General features: G+C 37.5%; 1 long non-coding RNA gene across 1 annotated transcript; it reads left to right on the forward strand.

Annotated features, from left to right (window-relative positions):
* Nucleotides 1-8,439: 8,439 nt before the first annotated feature.
* Nucleotides 8,440-12,495, forward strand: LOC134474949 (uncharacterized). The gene is made up of 2 exons (XR_010045881.1): nucleotides 8,440-8,794; nucleotides 11,529-12,495. It is a non-coding gene; the product is annotated as an uncharacterized LOC134474949 (long non-coding RNA).
* Nucleotides 12,496-22,176: the final 9,681 nt, after the last annotated feature.

Genomic DNA, 22,176 nt, shown 5'->3' on the forward strand with positions numbered 1-22,176 from the left:
TTTAGCCCATCTGTTTCTCTAAGTTTTGGCTTCCAATCCTTAGCTGTCAAATATCCAAAAGAAGATTTTGGTAACAATAGAGTATATTAGAGGCAGTAAGTTTAACATTACTATTTTATATAAACATGAAACAACTTAGAACATTAAATGCATCCTATTTTCTTTTCTCCATGGATATTTTAGCATTTGAATACCTACAGTATTAACAGTTGCATATTTTACATAATATATCAGGAATCAGAACCACACATAGTATTGCATCATGACAATCATGACATTCTTGTAATAATCTAAATTTCTGTTTTGACATAAAATATCCCTTTTAGTCAATCACCCTCATCTAATACACAATGAGTTTTTTTATGTGTTATTGAACAACTTATTGATCTTCAGTTGAATGTGAATCTCACAAGTCTTTGTTATCAGCAAAGGTGTGCACATGAGACAAAAATCTGTTACAATAAGTAATCCCCATTTTACAATCATGGAGTCTTATGCATCCAGAATTATGAATATATGCAATACATCATATAGTTGATTACAATCAACTGTCATAACCATGTGAAACATTTATGCAAGCATCATCAAACCAAAAATATGTATTACTTCATTTGATAATGACCAATGTGAACATTTAGGAATACATTTCATAAATTTATTTGAGGTGTCTCCTATAATGCTCTGGAGATCATTGAGGTCTCTAATCAATGGACAAAAACTGGTTAAAAATGTTACCAGACAGCTGCTTTCTTAGTTATCAATCAGAGCTTGGCCCACTAATCTTGCTGCTAAGGGACTTTGTTTATTTATTTATCTTTTTAAATTTATTTTTATTTAAAGAAAGACAAAACAAAACAGAAAGCAGGCATAAATAGCACATACATTCAAAGAAAAGAATAAACAGTAATAAATCACTAGTTTATGTTTACATATTGTCCTCTTACAAATAATTGTTCAAGATACAAAAGTGGAACATATAAATGGGAATTCAAACAGGGAGACTGCAAATAGTTCTGTTCAACTATCTAATAAAAACTAAGTAATATGGCAATCAATCCTATACATTTAAACATGTATGTATTTATCCATATATTCATTTATGTTAAGTTTAAACAAACCAAAGCAGATTAAAATCACTCTAATTGAAGATTAATCATATTGCTTGATTTCACATCATGACACTATGGAATCAGCACTGGGTACTGTAGTCCCCTTTGTTCTCCTTCAAAGTAATTGTTCATTTCATCATGTGTCATAAGATCAGTTCTTGTAAATTGTTGATAGGTTTTATGGAAGCATGCATCTTAACATGTGTTACTATTCTTTGTATATTAGAGGGAGAAACAGAACAAAGCAGGACAGATTGAAACATAATCCTAGAGATACATAAAACTAAAAAGACATATAAAACTGCTGTACAAGGAGTTCTACCATGGTTATTGTGTTGTCTCTTGTTACCATCAATAAAAATGGCTATATCATCAGATAAAGTATAATTGAATATATCAGTGCATAACAGTATTAACAGAAATAGAACTTTGTAGACAGTGTAGAGCTACAAAAACAGATATTAATCAAATCACAATGTGTATTATAGTGAATCATTGCTATTTTCAGTATAGTTGTCTACACTCTGATGATACTATCAACCTAACGGTTTTGAATAAAATAGTCAATAACAAGAAGCACTCAAACAAATCAGATTTAACTAAAAGCAGTAATGATATAACAGTACAAGTTATAGAGGGATCCGGTTTAAGTTAACAGGAAATTAAAGATGATTACTGTGCTATATCCTGATATTTTTGGGATAGCTGTCTGTGCCCTCAGATCTAGTGTTTGTATAAAAACTGGGATGGAATAAGTTGTATCTAAGCAGAGTGGTACAAGTAATCCGGGTTTTAATTCCTGATATACTTATAGCAATATCTCCTTCTGTGTTTTTAAAGTCTATTCTTCCCCTTCACTCCCCCAGGGTGTACTGTGTATTTTTGGATCTCCCCAACACCCTTGGTTTTATATTGCTGGGGGCAACCTGCTATTTATCTAAATGTTTCTGAACTTTCTCACTCCTGGCCTTGATCTCTAGTTGTATTTCTTTACTTACTAAAGCCTGTCTTTCCAACCTACCCATAAATACTGGTCCAGTTGCCCCTATTACTCTCTCATTCCCTATCACATTGAGTTCTATTTTCTTATATTCAATTTTGGTCCAAATACCCTTCTTCAGGTCAATTATAGTTCTTATAAAGAGCATCTCAGTTGGCCCTATTTTTGATCCATCCTGCCTGTGATTTTCTCTTTTTTTCCTTAATTTAGTGTATATAGAACATCTGCATTAGAAATTATATCCAACCTTCCCTGTCTCATTTCTGTTGTTCTCTTTTTCTGTCATCAGTTGTCTATTTGTCTTCTGCACTTTGCTTTTTGCTCCATTCATTGTGGCCTTTCTACCACTGTTCCTGAAATCCTGGTGATTTTCTTTCTCTTTAGAATGTCCTATAGTATTCTCTGTAGGGTTGGATTGATGGTTGTGAATTCTCCCAGTTCCTATTTATCTTGGAAGCATCTTGTTTCTCCATTAATTTCTAGGAAAATTTTTCAGGATACATCAATCTGGGCCATAGGTTATTTTCTTTCACAACTTGGAATGATTCACTCCATTTTCTTCTCGATTTGACAGTTTGTGCCGAGAAGTCTGATGTAATTCTGATGGACTTTCCTTATAAATGATCTGTTTCTTGTCTCTGACAGATTTTAATATTCTGTTCTTTTATTGGATTTCTGGGATCTTGATTATTATATGCCTATGTGTAGTTCTGTTTTGGTTTAGGGGGCTGGAGTTCTGTACGCCTCATACACCAGAGTATCTTTTCCTTTTCAAATGCTTGGGATGTTTTCCTTAATTTTGTGAATAGCCTTTGTAGTTCCTTTGTTTGTACTCCTGCTTCTTCATTTACATTTGTTATTCTTAAGTTATACATACTTTTGTCATCATCTAGCCTTTGTATTTTTACTACTTGTTTCCTTGTTATTTTTAAGAATTTTTTCCTTTCATGATCCCACAGTGCAAACCTATCCTCTAGTTTGGATAATATATCCTTAGTTTCTTACAATCAATTTTTCCAGCTTTCAAAGGAGCTTTTAAATCATGGTTGTCTCTTTGAACCAACTTCCTTTCTTCTATCTTTTCTCTATTTTCCTCATGAAACAATTCTCCCCTTTTTTTGTTTTCTTCCGTTTTTCCATGTTTTTTCTTGAGAGGTGCTTAGCATTTTTTAAATTATTCTATTTATATCTTGCTTTCCTTGGTTAAATACTTCACCTTTCAAATTATCTATGCATTCCTGAAGATATTGCTTTATGTTTACTGGGCCCATGTCTGATATTGCATGTTTACTGTTCTCATTCTCCTTTGCTGGATCCATGTTCTCATGATTGGGGAATGGGAACCTTTGCTTGTTGCTTCCTCTTATTATTTTTTGTTCCTTCCATACAGGTGTATATGGGAGGTCCAGATTCTTTCTTTGTTGGTTACACTTTGTCTGAAGTGCTGATTGTATGTTCCCACCCAGTGAAGGGTACTATGTAGATACAGACCAGGGATGTTTATTCTGGGCCCACCCCTCTGGATTAATCAGCCTGCTGAAGACTTCACGGCATTAGGGTGAACTTACAGGCATCGGGAATGGTATGGGCTAGCCTATTGGTTTCAGCCTGAGGCATGACACAGGTCAGGTGCTCCCCATCAATCCCACTTGAGAAGGGAGAAGCTGACTGAAGTCACTTCAGCCCCTTGTTTTGGCCAGTTTGCCCCATTCCAGAATGTCATCTCTTGGAGCTCTATGGAAGGGGTTTATTCCCGTGACTCATCACAGGTCAATGCAGGGTTCCCTGCCATCTCAGCTTGTCATTTAAGATCACCGGCTCCCATCCTCAGTGCAAATGCATCTCCAGTGAGATTAAAATGATGAGCTTTTGTGTAGTTCCATAAATCTTGGCTGCATGAGATCAAGTGTAGGAGTGGCAGCAAGTTCAAGTGGCAGCACCGAGACTGTAGCTGTTTCAGGAGAAGCACTGGGACTGTATTTTTAAATGGTTTCTCTCAGCTTAATTCTTTCCAGGCTTGGGAGGGTCTATCTCCCTCTGCCTGGGTCTCACTATGCTGTATTATTTTTGGAATCTAAGTTAACATCTCAGAGAGTCTCTGTAGCCTGCTGTTAACTATCCACCATCTTTTCTCCTCCAGGACTTTGTTTATTCATCATAATAATATAATTTCTAAATAATAAGACTATAAATCAGTGTTGAATAACAACATATTGCATTCATATACCCAGTCTTTGTGACATTTCGAGCAGCTGGCAACCAATGTGAATCCATGCCTCATAAATTCACAACCCAAACATGTCTTTGATCAAACAATGCAAACTTGGAAAAAGAGAAAAGTTACTGAGCTTAAAATGAAAGGAACAGCTGTTCGCAGTGTGGACAAATGGACAAACAGACAGATGATCAGTGTGGATTCAAACAAGCACAGAAATCAGCACACAACTTGTCGGGGTCTGTGAGAATATTTAAGTTCTCCAAAGGCCATTTATGTACTTGTACCATGCCTCTTTATTAAACCAGCTGCCCTCTTAAACCCCATGCTCCCAGTGCTGGAACACCTGTTCACCTCAAGCATTGCATGCCCTCAGCATGTTTCCCAGATGTTCTGTGCCTGTATGGGTATTTTTGCTTTCTGCTTTACAGGTATGAACAATGACTAGCTCAGCAATTCCCAGAAACTGCTTAAAAATGGACTGGACAAACAGGCACCTGATATATGGACAGATTGATAAACATCTTATGAAATTGGAGTGCACTCAAGCATATCCTTAATCAAGCCAAATTACAATACCTTCTTACAAATTTCAAATCTACAACTATGAATCAACCAAGTGGATTTGCTTTAGACCAACTAGTAGAGATCTTATGAAAAGGATCAAAGGCCTGATTCAGGGAGAGTTGAAATGGTGGAATTGCATTTTGTAGCCTGTGATGCCAACTCATTCCATACAGGGCAAACACAATTAGCAGAAATCCACACAAGACCTTAGCAAAAACACAGAGAATGCCCCTTCCCCAGATCAACAGAGGCATCAGCTCTAGCCCACATGGGCCTTGGGGAGTTTTGTAACATACAAAAGGGTTTGTCAGAGGTATATACTGGCAAGAATGTATTTGAATCAGGGAAGAAAACAGCCTAAAATTGAGACAGACAACTGACCTAAAGTAAATAGCACCATGACGAGAATAGTAAAACTTGTGCAGGAAGTGCATTTTTCTTTTTTAATTGTTTAAAGAAAGGAGATATTCTTTTCTTATGTTTTATTTAAAATAGACTAAACAAAACAGAAAACAGGTAGAAAAGATACACGCTTTCAAAGACAAACTAAACTATAAGAAATCACAGGTTGATGTTTACATATTGTCCTCTTACAAATAAGTGTTCAAGATACAAGATTGGATTATATAAAATGGGGATTCACATGATTCCTCATTATGTGGCCTTGAAGCCTTACAAAATTTTCACTTATTAATTGGAATGGCTTTATTCTGGGATCCTTGATATGAAAATATTTGAAGCTATAGTATATTAAATTATATTCAAATATTTCAAGGAAAAAGACAGACACTATGGTAACTACTATTAAATCGGGTTATTTGTGTGAAGCACTAGGTTGCTGAAATTGTCATGCTTTGACCAGTATTGTTATGTTGTTATGTTCTCTTTTATGTCAATCTCTCCCTTATTGATTAAAAATATTATTTAGTTATTTTTTAAGATTTTCAATTAAGGCGAAAAATTAAAAGAAATTAGCAGGATATATTATAGTAATTTTTTGATTTCCTATTAACTTGATTTGAAGTCCTGTAATACTCCCACTATCTTGTTTTGACTGATTAGACTCTGTTCCATTCTGTATGATAGTATCAAGTTTAAGAGTATAGGCAACTACTTAGAAGGCAATAAGATTCACTAAGATGCCCATTCTGATTTGACTATTATCTCCTTTGGAAGTTGTGCAATGTTTACAATGTTTAGGTTTTATTGGTCTTATTCTCTACTGTTTAGTTCAACTTTATAATACCTAATGAGATAGACAATTCTTTTTAAGGAAGCAAAAGGCATTATGGTAACAATTGTTCATAAACTTGTACTCTGTTTTTACATCATGGGCTATGTCTATCCTTGGTTTTGACTGACAGGTTTGCTTTGCTATATTTGACTTTATTCTCTTCCAAAAAAAAGTAATAAGACCTAAGGAGTAATAAAACCCAAAATGTGTAAATTGTGTTGTAAAAAGAAAGGGAAAAAAGTGGTCTAAAGGATACAACTGCAAGTGTGTTTAGGGATGTTAAATAGATGACCGCATTAATATTTTTGGTTGGATCATTGAAGACAACTGTTTACAGTCTCACTGTTTGAATGTCCACTTTGTATGATTTGATACTGTGACATGAGCAACTATCTCTAACATGATAATATATAATCTATTAACTGGTGATTTCTTACTGTTTTTTTTTAGTCTGTATTACTTGTACACTTACACCACTTTGTTTTGTTTTGTTTTTTCTCTTTTTCCTTTTCAATAAAATTTTTTAAAAAGTGGGGATTCAAAGAGCAATGGATTAAAATCATGACTGTGCACTTGTAAGGCAGGCATTCATGCCACTGAGCTAATTCTACAGACCTGTGTTTGCAGAGGGAACAGCAGAGGACAGCAAAAAGGAAAAGTAAGCCTTTGTAAGTGGCAAGATAGTAGTGATTAAATCAATTCTAAGGACTATAGGTGTTCCAGTACGTCTCAAGAGATGAGAGGGAATAGCATTGACAATGGAAATAAAATATCACCAAGTTAGTGAAGTAAAAGAGAAACATCAGCTCCAGTAGCAAACCTGAAACGGAAAGGTGGTCAATAGTTAAAGAGAGGCTTCGGCATGCATCTCCTATGGGAATAGCAGCAGACAACAAATTGCAGTCAAATCCTTGATTTCCACAAATAACATGACAAGCTCTAGAGGAGACATAGGACAAGACAGTTGAACTACAGATTCAGAAACATTTAGCTGAATGGGTAAGAGAGATCACAATTGAATCAACAATATGCCTGTATAAGCACCATCAATGACATCGGGAATCACAAGACTGGCTGTTTTTGATGCATGTGAACAGGAAAGAACCAGGCCAGCTGTCCCAGGAGGTAGGGGATCATGAAAAGTAGTAGGGACCTTATAAAACTTACCAGGGATTTCCAAAGTAGTGTCAGGTTTCATAGAAACATCTTTGAAAGCATTTTTGTAGTCTGGGTTTGCATTTTTGTATGTTAATTGAGTTCAGATAGGTATATATTGTTATCATAATTATTTTTGGGAACTTAGGTGGGCATCCTACATTTTTCTTCACATCAGAACATCAGTAAAATACTTGAGAGACTTTCAAATTATTTTCCAATCAAAAATTACTGCCTCTGTGAGTGCATCCTTTAGTGACAATTTACATACACAGAGGCCAGACAGCATAGGTTACAAAGGCTCATGGTCAGGTGACTGGCAGCACCATGCAGGTTCCTAACACACCTATTTCTTGCCCATGCAACACACAATGTAATGGCTTGATAGTGCTGGAGAAGCTATCAACAGTCCTGAAAATCAAGCTATTGATATAGCTGGGTTTCTCTTCAAGAGACAAATGGCATATAACATTAGGTAACTAAAGAAATTTCTCCTGTCTCAAAAATGTCACATCTTATCCTTTCCCATCTGTTATAGTCAGGGTTTGTGAGGAAAGAAACTTAACATGGAACTTATAATTAATAAGATAATTAAAAATATTTATCCCAGAATGTCAGATTTAGAGAGATGTAGAGCTTTTCAGATTCTAGAGACCAAAAAATCCAACTGAGTACTTGAATGCTATGACAATATCCAGCACAAGTACAGCTGAAAAATTTGGTCCCATGTAAAGGACAATCAAATATTTACCTGGAGACTTAGAGGCACTTACAATGTGTCATGAAAGTCTCTATTAAGGTAGTGCACTAGGAAGGCTCAAAGTTCAGTGTTGGTAGCTAGAAACTCTGTTCCTTTGGTCATAGAATCTATGCCACAAAGTTGAGTGATCATTCCTGGAGCCAAGGCATGAAGCTCAAGGTAAGAACCAGAGATCTGCAAAAGAGGATAGTAGCCATGCACAGCTGTAGGGAGCCGAGTGACAGGCATTGCTGCCTAGATGTCTCTCTCTCTCTCTCCTATGGGCACTGCGTCTGCCTACATTAACCATAATCCTCTTCTGCTTACGTCACTTATCCGGATGTGATGGTAACCCTGTTGTATTCATCTGTTTAACCTCTTCCTGTCCCAGCTCCCGCCCTTAGCCTATAAAAGGTGTGATTATTTTCTCAATAAACCGGAGGCTTGATTGGGTTAACATCAACTTGCCTTTGTCTCTTTTTGTCTCCCCCATGTCTTTTATTTAATCCCTGTTTCCCCTCCAGGAGTTCTGAACTTGTTGATCTGCAGGCCGGATCAAGTGGCGCTCAGCGTGGGAGCTCCTGGCACGGAGAAGTTAATGAGGGAGCCGTTCGAGAGACAGCCGGCTTAAACCGAAAGTGAAAGCAAATTGAACCAGAGACCTCGGCCGAGGAATGAGTAAACTGAATCAAGGATTAAAGCTTAAAGCAACAGGACATTAAATCAAGTGCCAAGACCTGCACAGACGACTACCCGACGTCCTGCCCGAGTCACGGTGAGTGAACGGCAACCCCATTTCCCTTTCCCGACATGGGTCAAGTATTGAGCGAACACGAAGTGTTCGTCGGAGGCCTTATAAAGGCATTAAAGACAAGAGAGATAAGGGTTGAAAAAAAAGAATTATTACAGTATTTTCAGTTTATTCATAAGGTTTGCCCTTGGTTCCCCCTAGAGGGTTCTATAGATACCAAGAGGTGGAATACAGTAAGAGATGTTTTAAAAGATTATTATAGAGTTTTCGGTCCAGAAATGGTTCCTGTGACCACCTTTACATATTGGAATTTAATTTCTGAGCTGCTTGCCCAGAGGCATGCAGACCCTCAGGTTGAGGAGACAGTTGCACTGTGTGAGGCTGCCTTGCGCGACTCCATTAAATCTACCTCAAAACCATCCTCAAAAAAATCTGAAGCCTCTGATTTCTCAGATGCAGAGAATGATGGCCTGTTAGAGGTCCTCATACATGGTGATCTGCCACCACTTCCACCTGTTGACATGATCAACAGGTCCCAGGATGGCAGCCCGCTACTCCCTGTGCCTCCATGGCCAATTGGGGATTCATATAAGCCTTTAGAAACAACCTTAACTCTGAAAAGCTTGCAGCCGCACAGCAGCTGGTGCAGAACCAGTTAGATGCAGGACACATTGTTCCTAGTAATTCCCCTTGGAACACACCTATCTTTGTTATCCGGAAAAGGTCAGGAAAGTGGAGGCTGCTACAAGACCTTAGGGCGATAAATAAGACAATGGTCTTAATGGGGCCCCTACAGCCAGGCCTCCCCTCACCCAGTGCCATTCCTTTAGGATTTTTAAAAATTGTCATAGATCTTAAAGATTGCTTTTTCTCTATTCCTTTACACTTCATGACTTCCAAAAACTATTGGGAGACATTAATTGGCTCATACCATTTTTAAAACTAACTAAACATGATTTACAGCCCCTTTATGCACTGCTTCGGGGAGACATAGATCCAACTTCCCCCCGAGAGCTTACACCTGATGCCAGGAGAGCACTCAGTAAAGTAGAAGAGGCTATTGCTCAACAAACTGTTTCCTTTATGGACTACAATGAGCCTTTACAGTTTCTCATTTTTAATACAAAGCTTTGCCCTACAGCAGTGTTCTGGCAACAAGCTCCCCTCATGTGGGTCCATTTACCAGTCTCTCCAAAAAGAACACTTTTGCCTTATTTCCAAGCTGTCTCGGACCTAATAATCCAGGGTAGAAAACAGTAAAAATGTTACTTTGGCAAAGAACCAGATATTATCATTCAACCTTTTACAAAAGACCAAATAGATTGGCTACTTCAGAGTACGGAAGTATGGCCTATTGCCTTAGCTTCCTATTCAGAGACTATTGACAATCATTACCCTCCAAATAAGCTAATTGACTTTGCTAATCGTCACTCATTTATATTCCCTAAAGTCACAGCTTCACAACCCCTTCCGGGTGCCCTGGTTTTATTCACTGATGGCTCATCCTCCGGAAGGGCTGCTTATGTATCTCAAGACAATGTTTCTACCCTCCAGGCAGATACTTCCTCTGCACAATTAGCAGAGTTAGAAGCTATTCTTGCAGCTTTTGCTGCTTACTCTGACCAACCATTTAATTTGTATACTGACAGTGCTTATCTTGCCCAGTCTGTTCCATTATTAGAGACTGTTGCTACTATATGTCATGCTTCCCCAGCTGCAAATCTGTTCAAACAATTGCAATGCTTCATACGGCTTCGCCATCATAAGTTCTTTATCGGTCATCTACAAGCTCATTCCAACCTCCCAGGGCCTCTTGCCCAAGGAAATCATTTGGCTGATGTTGCTGTACGAGCACAGGTTTTTATGGCTCAGGACTCCAAGGTGTCTGAGGCCCAACAAGCCCACCAGTTACACCACCTCAATGCTCACACCCTCCGCCTTCTCTACAAAATTACCCGTGAGCAAGCCAGACAAATTGTAAAAAATTGTCCATCTTGTGCTATCCACTCACCTGTTCAACACCTAGGAGTCAACCCTAGAGGTTTAATTCCTAATGCCTTATGGCAAATGGATGTTACCCATTTCAATGAGTTTGACAATCTAAAATATGTACATGTCATTATTGACACTTATAGTGGCTTCATTTTTGCCACTCTCCAGACTGGAGAAGCTGCTAAACACATTATAGCCCATATGCTGTCAGCCTTCTCAGTTCTGGGATGTCCTCAACAGCTCAAGACCGATAATGGCCCTGGCTATACCAGCACCTCCTTTGCTCAATTTTGTAAAAGCCTTAATATCCTCCACACTACAGGTATACCTTATAATCCTCAGGGACAAGACATTGTTGAACGTGCACATCGTTCTCTTAAATTCACCATAGATAAAATAAAAAGGGAGACATGGTACCCCACCCAGGGGTCCCCTAGAAATGTCCTTTCACATGCTCTTTTTATTTTAAATTTTCTGACCCTGGATGCTTCAGGCTGCTCCGCAGCATCTCGGTTTTGGCATACTCAGACTCAAACACGGTTTGCATCTGTCTTATGGAGAGACCCACTAACCAATATGTGAAATGGCCCTGATCCAGTCCTTATCTGGGGACGAGGTTCAGTGTGTGTTTACTCTCAACAAGATAGAGAAGCTAGATGGCTACCTGAACGCCTCGTAAAACAAGTAGACAGTTCTTCAAAGACCCCATGTAACGCCCAGGAATAATGTTATTTCCTGAGACACAATCCCCTGTGTTCTCTTACAGGTGACACATCTCCTTGGAGCCTTATGCGGCTTAACCAGCCTTCTTGAGCCACACCACACCCATGGTGGATTTTGACCCCTGCCAAACAGACTGCAACTGCTGACAGCCATGCACAGAACCCCATGACTGCGAAAGAGGCTCTTCTCGGTCTGGAGGAACATACACCAACCAAATAGACTGCATCCAGTGTTATTCAAGGCATGCTCCAAGACACAGGAAAATGACTTCATACAGAGACACCAACAAATGGCTGTCAACCCCTTTTCCTTGATTTGGGGGGGGAGTTTTTCCCTTACCTAGTCCCCCTTTTGGGTCCCCTAGCTGACCTATTGTTTCTCATTTCTGTGAGTCTTGTATTTTTCAGAGGATTATGATGTTCATTAATAACCGGATAGACACATTTATGGCAAAGCCCATTCAGGTACACTATCATCAGCTGGAGATGGCAGATCAACAAACCTACAGGGAAGAAATTCCCACGAGTGGCCCATATGATAATGCGGCCTGACTGCCCTGGGGCAATGGACAGGCAGTCAGAGACGGGCAACTAGGACATGCATGTTAATTCCAACGGCCACCTAAGACAGACACAGGACCAACTGCTGTTCTACAAGCCCATGACGGGTAAGGCCTGGTTGGGTTCATACAATGAGGTCCTTGACCTAAGACAGATGCTGTCCTCACAGGGCCTGCCTTATTCTTAATTAAATAATATAAAAAGGGAGGAGATGTAGGGAGCCGAGTGACAGGCATTGCTGCCTAGATGTCTCTCTCTCTCTCTCCTATGGGCACTGCGTCTGCCTACATTAACCATAATCCTCTTCTGCTTACGTCACTTATCCGGATGTGATGGTAACCCTGTTGTATTCATCTGTTTAACCTCTTCCTGTCCCAGCTCCCGCCCTTAGCCTATAAAAGGTGTGATTATTTTCTCAATAAACCGGAGGCTTGATTGGGTTAACATCAACTTGCCTTCGTCTCTTTTTGTCTCCCCCATGTCTTTTATTTAATCCCCGTTTCCCCTCCAGGAGTTCTGAACTTGTTGATCTGCAGGCCGGATCGCACAGCAATAATGAGGACCTGAGCATCTTTGATGATGATGATGATGGCTGAGATCATATCTGGAAAACCAGTGCTACCTGCTTCTCCATGAGAATCAACATCCCAGCTCCTTTCCCTCTAGTTCTTCTTTAATGCTCTTTTAAACAATCCATCAATGCATGTTCTGTCCCCAAACCATGAAGACTTCATTCACTGGGTAATCCAAGTTTACCATTACTAAGCAGGCCACAGCACCAGAGCAGTTCTTTAGATACTTAAAATCCAAACAGGCTTTATATCACTTCATATATTAAAGTGATCATCTGGTCTGCTTCACATAAACAACAGTGAGAAAACCTGAGGCTCATTCTAATGAAATAATCAGGAACACAAACCTTCACAAAGTATTTTTTACATCTTCTTTGACAAACCTCTCCCTGGAAATATGTGATATGTTTCTATCTGCGTGTCCTACACATTACATAATTGGGGCATTTGAATGAAACTATAGTCAGGGTAATTGACCCTCTGATTATCCATGGAAATTTTAAAAATCTTTTCTAAGGAATGTATAAAAAGAATCAGTTATGTACACCTAAGTTTCACTGCAGTACACTGACAGCACTGAACCCAGGAGAGAATGTCACGAGGCTGGTGGTATGCACATCACCACCTCAACAAGGCCGAGGTTTCTCCAGATGCTGGAGGTAAAATAGTGGAAATACTTTAACAACAAAAACAATTGAAGTAAAATATACTCAATACACTGAATATATCAAATCTAAACTAGGCCTGGTGGCTCATGCATGGAGCCCATTAGTTGAGACACTGAGGGAGGAGACTTGTTGAGACCACTCTGGTTTACAAAGTGATCTCAAAGCCAGCCTGGACTTCATAGCAACATGCTTACTCAAAAAGATAAATATATCAAATCTAATGAACATAATAGTGTACTAGTGATTGCCTTGTGACATTAGAATGACTTTCATGTTTATACTGACCTATTGCCTACTAGGAAACCCTAACTTACAGCCCATTTCACAATAAAATATCACACCATTTACCAAAGGGAGTACACTGGTGAGTATTGTTCATCATTGATATTTGGTGGTGATGGAGCAGTGCTTGCTGCTTCTCTCCACAGAAAAATGACTATTGCTGCAGTAACAGGAATCTGCATGCATCACTGCAATAGGTCCTTAACTCTTTGAGGAAGAGACCCACTAAAGGAAACACTGCACTAATGAGAATTACTAATTTTAGTCTTTTGAGTACTTTAAAAACTGACTTCAGTAGTAGTTGAACTACTTACCTACACTTCCACCAACAAAGTTAAATAGTTTCTTTACTCCCGCAGTCTCATGTACGTTCCTTAGATCTTGTGATGATTTGTTTTCTCTGCAATGAGATGATGTCCCTATTTGAATTTCTCTATTGGGCAAAAATGATCAATAGTTAGTCAGGTATTTCTTGGCTAATTGTACATATGCTGATAAATGTGTGTTCCTTTCAGGTTCCTATTGGTTTTACATGTTAGATATCAGGGTGTAACAGGTAAAATTTCTTTCATTCTGTAGTTTATTTCATCATTTTGTTTGACTTTTTGTGGCTTCTATGTTTATGCAGGAGGATTAAAACCTTACAAAGTCCTTTTGCTTGTTTTGTCACCCTATCTTATTTTCTACACAAAACAGCAGCAATAGCATTAAGAAAAAATGTTTTTTAATACCTCTACATTCAGAACATGGAATGTCTGGCTCTTTCATGTTTCACTATGTTTTACTCTAATAGAGGCATATTTGAAATTGCTACACAAATTTCAATAAAAAGTATGCTTCCTGAGTGAAAGTAAAATCACAATTAGAAGTAGTGATTCTTTTGTTCTATCATACATTTATATTCTTGACCTCAAAATTCTTGTTTCCTTAAACTTCAAATGCAAGGATTAAAACAACTGCTTCACACTCTGCCAAATCATCTAGCAGTTGCCTCCCAAAGTCAGCTTCTAAGCCATGATCATCTCATCTCATTCTCTCCTGATGCTGGGACTAAAGAAGTCTCCATTAGCCAAACAATACAGGTAACTGCTTACCATTGCAATTATTTAAATACAAAATGATCCAAAACTGCGTACATTTTGCTAGTTTTTATAAAATAACAAGGAACATAAAAGTGACAATTCTACTGTTTTCAGTACAAGAATGCGTTGAATTGACAACTGCCCCAATGATGCTCAAGATGGTCACTACATAACAAATGTGCTTCCCAAGTGATTCTTGGGGATAACTGCTAGGTGGCCAAGTGATAAAAGGACAACTATTGATGTGTAATTGTGAGTATTAAAAAATGTTGATGCTGCGCAGGAAAGGGAGGAGTACTAAAGCTTTCAGCTACATCTGCAGAACTTGAAGATATATTTTGAGACAGGGTCACACTAATTGTGTAGGTTGGACTCAAATTCCTCTTCCACTAACTTAAGCCCCCTGAGGTGCTAGGATTACAAGCATGCATCAACAGAAACAGCAAGATTTACTTTCATGATAAAATGAGAAAGTGCATGTACTCAGTATATATGTATTATAGATTCAGTCTTCTATTATTAGCTGTAATATAAACTCCAAATTTTCCCACTGATGTAAGCAGAAATGTGCTGCAGGAAATCTGGCTACCTGCTGTAGTGCATAGAGGTTAATTACGTACTTCAAAGTGTCTTTTACTTTGTGAAGTATGTCAGGCACTTCAGGTACAAAATAGATATAGTTTTAGTGGTGATTACCCAACAGGTGAGCAATGTATTCTTCCAAGGATAATTGAGACTTGGGCAAGTTATCTTCACTGGATAGGGGTATTTAATGCAATGCTCACTTGTGTTTTCATGACACAACAGGTTTTAATAAAATAATTACATTGGAACTTAAGCAGATTTTGTATTTAACAACACGCATTAAACACGTTACAAATTACTTGAATGTTAAAATGGAAGTGAAAACCACAGGCCACAGGAAACCAACTGGTACTCATGGCCCAGGGTATGTGTTTAAAAATACTCGGCACACACCACAAACATCAGGCACCGGTCCTTATAAAGAGATATACCATTGTATACACTCACAATTCAGTAAAACAGAACACAATCTGAATCTTAATTAAGCAAATGTATTTTTACTGTGTTTACAGCTCAAAATTTAGGTTTCCCTTCATGCCATTACTTCAGTGTTTTAGGAAAAAGCAGTAATAATTACAAAATATATAATGCATTCACAGCATCAAGGAATAAAATAAAGGCATTTGCATGATACATCCAACAACAATCTTTTTCCCCCAAAAAACTCCAGATTTAAGAAAAATTCATTTCAAAGTATGGTTACTCATAAATCATGCAGAATTTTGTAATTTCTGGAGATATTAATATATTTTGTGATGTGCCATTGGAGACAAGTTATTGTTCTGTCAGTATGGGGCAATCAGAAATTCACAGTAGTATGGTTTACTTTTGGTACATGTGGGGAAACATTACTAGCAAAGTAAAGATGCAATAAAAACGTAACAGGTAAAATTCTGATGGTTAGAAAAACAATGGTGTATTTAAATGACAAATATTGGCACCACTGAGAAAGAAAATCAGGCACCATAATGTACATGGTATGATATCCAGTGATGCTAGCAAATCAGCATGTATCTTATCTCAGCACAACATAGAAAACATAACATTCATTAATGTACAAGTTATGTGAAAAGAACACAACTTTGTCAAAACCACACGCTCCAAGCCTCTATAAATGTATATCTTAATGCCAAATATTGCATCAACTTCAGAAACATCATTTATGAAAGAGAAAAAGAAGTGTGTGCATAAAAGATTAAAGCAAATGTAGTTTTAAAATTACAATTCACCAAAAAATAAGAGACTAGGCTAATTAATATTATTGCTCAATTTTATATCACAATGCTACAGAATTTGCATTGGGTTTCTTAGTGTCTCTTCTTCAGAGTATCTGTTCATTACATCATGTATTATATAATTTGCTCCCATAAATAGTTTAGAAATTCTTCCCATGTGTTATTTTCTATGTTTATATCTATCCTTTCTGTATTATGGGGAAAATAGATCAAAACAAGATAACAAAACAAATTCCTAGAAAATCATGATATGAAAAAGACATATAAGACCACAATATTAGGTGGTGTATAGTACTTACTATGCTTTCTCTTGTTATTATCAAGAGAATTGTCCACATCATCAGACATTATATAGTTAAGCATAACATTGCATAGCTATTTTTATAAAAACACAACTTTGAAGATATTGTAGGATGTGAAAGCAGTTAATAATCAAACCTGGAATGGATATCTTTTATTCATTTATGTTTGTGGTACTGGGGATCAAACTCACGACCTCACACTTGCCAGGAAGGTGCTTAATCCACTGAGCTAAATCCCCAGGCCCCCAATACTTATCTTTTACATCTTGTCATCTTCAGAGTAGTTGCCTCTACTCTTAGACTTGAGACCAGCAAGCTTACCAAATGTGAATAAAATCAGTCAAGGCCAAATAGCATTCAGACAAAACAGCTTCAAAAAAGATCAGTCATAGTAAGACAATATAAGTATCACAGGGCTTCAGTTTAAGTTAATAGGAAATTAAGGATAGTTACCATGGTATAACCTGATATTTTTGGGTTATATCTCTGTGTTCTCAAATGTATTATGAGTGGACAGACCCAGAACAAAATATAATCAAACTAAACAGACCAATAAGGCTACTATAGCTTTTAAATCCTGACACACTTTTAACAATGTCCTCTGCCTTCTTTTTTTAGGCAATTCCTCCCCTTTCTCCTTCTGTGGATACTATTATTCACTCTTCAGAGTGATATTAGTCTAGTCTCTTATGTTCAAATTCAGCGTACATAAAGATAAAGACGGCTACTATGAAGAGAATGGAAGACATTATTGTAGTTATTATGGACTTCCCCAAAATCAGTTCTTGAAGGTCAAAAAGCCTTCATCATCCTGTAATTATTTGATTAGTTCTATAATATTCAGTATATATTCAATGCATGTGAAAACAGGAACAACTAATTGGAAGAAAACTAGAGACAATAAGATAGACAGTGAACATCTCCAGTATACTTGCTTTGAAATCTGTGTTTCCTTAACTTGTTTTCTTATGAATTGTTCTGTACTGATTTGTCATGTTTAATTTTACCCTCTTTAAGATCAAAAATAACTGTGTAGGACAGATAAGCATATTACTAAGTTTTTGTTGGGTCACTGAGCAGAACTGTTCACAGTGTCATTATTTGAATGCCACTTTGTATGCTTTAATTTTTTAACTTGAATGGTTCAACATATGCAAATCAATAAATGTAATCCACCATAGCAATAAAGCCAAAAATAAGAATCACATGATCATTTCTATAGATGCAGAAAAAGCCTTCGATAAGGTCCAACATTTATTCATGATAAGAACTTTACAGAAAATTGGAATAGATGGTCTTTATAATAAAATAGATGGTCTCAAGATAATAACGGTCATTTATGACAAACCAACAGCCAACATCATACTAAATGGCCAAAAATTGAAAGCCTTTACTTTAAAATCAGGCACAAGACAAGGATGTCCTTTAACAGCACTCCTATTTAATATAGTACTGGAAGTACTAGCCAGAGCAATTAGGCAAGAAAGAGAAATAAAAGGGGTAAAGATAGGAAAAGAAGAAGTTAAATTATCATTGTTTGCAAATGACATGATACTCTACATAGAAGACCCCCTAAACTCCATTGAAAGACTCTTAGATACAATAAATAAATTCAGTAATGTGGCTGGATACACAATCAATACTCAGAAATCAATAGCATTCCTATACATGAACAACAAAATCACAGAGAGGGAAATGAGAGAAACAACACTCTTCACATTAGTAAGCAAAAAATGAAATATTTAGGAATTACTCTTATGAAACAAGTGAAAGACTTATACAGTGAAAATTATAATACACGGAAAAAGGAAATTGAGGATGATCTCAGAAAATGGAAAGACATGCCTTGCTCATGGATAGGAAGAACAAACATTGTGAAGATGGCCATTCTCCCAAAACTGTTACACAGATTCAATGCAATCCCAATAGAAATACCATCAACATACCTTATAGATCTAGAGAAATCACTCCTAAATTTCATCTGGAACCAGAAGAGACCTAGAATAGCAAAGGCAATTCTAAGCAGCAAAGACAAAGCAGGAGGCATCACAATCCCTGACTTGAAGTTATACTACAAAGCAACAGTAGTAAAATCAACATGGTATTGGAATCAAAACAGAGCTGAAGATCAATGGGATAGATTAGAAGATACAACCACAACTACAAACACACTCAACCACCTTATCTTTGATAAAGGAGCCAAGCAGGTTCACTGGAAGAACGACAGTCTCTTTAATAAATGGTGCTGGAAAAACTGGCTCTCCATTTGCTGAAAACTAAAGCTAGACCCATGTCTATCACCATGTACTAAATTAAAATCTAAATGGGTCAAAGATCTGAATATTAAAACAGAAACACTAAATCTATTGGAAGACAAATTAGGTAGAAACCTTGGAGACATAGGAGTAGGTAGAGAATTCATGAACAGGACTCAAACCGCACAGGAAATACTTCCCAGAATCAATAACTGGGACCACTTCTTATTAAAAAGTTTCTGCATGTCAAAAGAAATCTCCAGCATAGTGAAAGAAAACCCACAAACTGGGAAAAGATTTTAGTGAACTCTCTCTCAGACAAGGGACTCTTGTCTAAAACATAAAAAGAATTAAAAAAACTCAGACCTCCAAAATTCAAAGATCCAATCCAAAAATGGGCATCTGAGATGAATACGCAATTCTCAGATGAAGAAATGCAAATGGCAAATACATACATGAAAAAATGCTCATCATCATTAGTCATTAGAGAAATGCAAATTAAAGGCCCACTGAGATACCATCTCACTCCTGAAAGAATGGCCAGGATCAAGAAAACCAACAACAACAAATGATGGAGAGGCTGTGGGGAAAAAGGAACTCTCCTGCACTGTTGGTGGGAGTGTAGACTGGTACAGCCTTTGTGGAGGTCTGTCTGGAGATTTCTCAAAAAGTTGGGATTGGAAATTCCATTTATTCCAGCTATTCCACTTCTAGGCATATTCCCAGAAGAACTGAAAGCATCATACCACAGTGATATATGTGCACCTATGTTTATAGCAGCACAATTTGTAATCGCCAGATCGTGGAAACAACCCAAGTGTCCATCAACTGAGGAATGGATACAAAAGTTGTGGTATTTCTATACAATGGAGTATTATTCGGATATCAAGAAGGATCACATTGAGATATTTATCAATAAATGGGTGCAACTTGAGACCATACTCATAAGTGAAATAAATCAATCTCGCATGTATGAATACTGAATAGTTTCCCTAATGTAAGTAATGATTCAAATAAATAAAAATATGTGGTAATCATGATTCCACATTATGTGGCCTTGAAGCCTTATAAAATTTTCACTTATTAATTAGAAAGGCTTTATTATGGGCTTCTTGATATGGAAATATTTGAAGCTATAGTATATGAAGTTTTATTCAAGTATTTCAAGGAAAAAGACAGACACTATGGTAACTACTATTAAATCGGGTTATTTGATGAGGAAGCACGAGGTTGCTGAAACAGTCATGCTTTGACCTCTATTGTTATATTGTTATGTCCTGTTTTAACTCAATCTCTCCCTTATTCTTTAAAAAATTTATTTAGTTATTTCTTATGTTTATTTTAATTAAGGGGAAAAATCAAAAAAATTTAGGATATATAATAGTAACTCTTTTTGATTTCCTATTAACTTGTTTTGAAGTCCTGAAATACTCCCACGATCTTGTTTTGACTGTTTAGACTCTGTTCCATTCTGTGCGATAGTATCAAGTTTGAGGGTATAGGCAACTACTTTGAAGGCAATAAGATTCACTAAGATGCCCATACTGGTTTGACTATTGTCTCCTTTGGAAGTCCTGTAATGTTTACAATGCCTCAGTTTTATTGGTCTTGTTCTCTACTGTCTTGTCCAACTTTATAATATCTAATGAGATAGACAATTTTTTAAGGAAGCAAGAGACAACGTTGATAACCATTGTTGATAACCTTGTACTCTGTTCTACATCATGTGCTATGTCTATGCTTGGTTTTCACTGACAGCTTTGTTTTGCCATATTTGACTTTATTCTCTCCCCCCCCAAAAAAGTAATAAGAACTAAGGTGTAATAAAATCCAAAATGTGTAAATTTTGTTGTAAAAAAGAGAGGGAGGAAAAAAAAAGAGCTCTAACGGATATAACAGCAAGTGTGTTTAGGGGTGTTAAATAGCTGACTATATTAATGTTTTTGGATCATTGAACACAGCTGTTTGCAGCCTCTCTGTTTGAATGTCCACTTTGTATTCTTTGATAATGTGATTTGAGCAACTATTTCCAAGATGATAATATGTAATCTATTAACAGGTGATCTCTTACTGTTATGTTTTTTTTTTTTTTTGGAGTTCTGTATTATGTGTAACCTTAAACCGCTTTGTTTTGTTTTGTGTTTTTCTCTTTTTCCTCTTAAATATAATTTTAAAAAAAAGTCTTCTTGGACCAGCACTGTCCCATTCAAGGCAGAGAGAAGGCTGGGCTGGGCTCTCTGCAACTGGAGCAGGAGGCTGGTGTCCAATTCTACAAGATGTCCCAGCTGAATTGGATCAACCTGAGTTCACTGAAACTGAGCACTGTGTTCAGAAGATTTTGGCTTTGGCCTGTGGGCCTCTGATGAGTGCATGGGACACTTGACAAGGAGAAAGACTGCCAGTCTTGGGACCTCAAGCAACCCTGAGGCATGCAGAAATGAGTTGGTCAAAGCTGAATGAGAAACTTTGCTGGGTTGGATTTGTGCACAGAGTTGTCTGTGACAGGCACTGGGAAGTTCTGTGCCCTGCAAGGAGCAAGGACAGTTGGTGATTGTTCTCCTGCTGACGCATGGCGGGTAAATGACTAACTTCAAGTCCCAAATGCACAGCTTTGGTCATCCACACCTCCAGTGACCTCACCAGCTCTGGGATCAAAGTGAAAACTAGGGTCAGGCCCCCACTCTTAAGGAATTCCATAACTGGCATTTTACTCATGCCATGACAGGTGTCTTGAACTCCACTTAGGCCAAGTCCTGCAAAGCACCTGCTTTTACCTTCCCATCCCCTTTTAACCCATCCCCTTGTATTTCTTTCAGTTTTGATTTTTAGTCCTATCTCTATAATTATTCTCAACATCAAATTCTAAGGTAATTTTAATTAAAAGTTAAGATATCATGCATTTCAACATATTCAATTAAGTAGCACGTCATCACATCACCAATTTGTATAATTTCCACATCCATTGAGTTCCAGCACTCTGCTCAGTTTTGGACACTTCCATATTCTTGTACTCTCTTAGTATTCCCCACTCATTCTGATTTTTTCACCCTGTGATTTAGTTCTCTGGGTCTTTAAAATTCATGCATCAAATTATGTTTGGCCAAATATTCCTAGAGGAGACTGGCTGCTTTTGCTCTTTGATAGAAGAGA

This window comes from Cavia porcellus, unplaced genomic scaffold (genome assembly GCF_034190915.1).
Source record: "Cavia porcellus strain 051 isolate PalLab524CR breed Dunkin Hartley unplaced genomic scaffold, mCavPor4.1 scaffold_46, whole genome shotgun sequence".
In the NCBI taxonomy this organism is placed as follows: domain Eukaryota; kingdom Metazoa; phylum Chordata; class Mammalia; order Rodentia; family Caviidae; genus Cavia; species Cavia porcellus.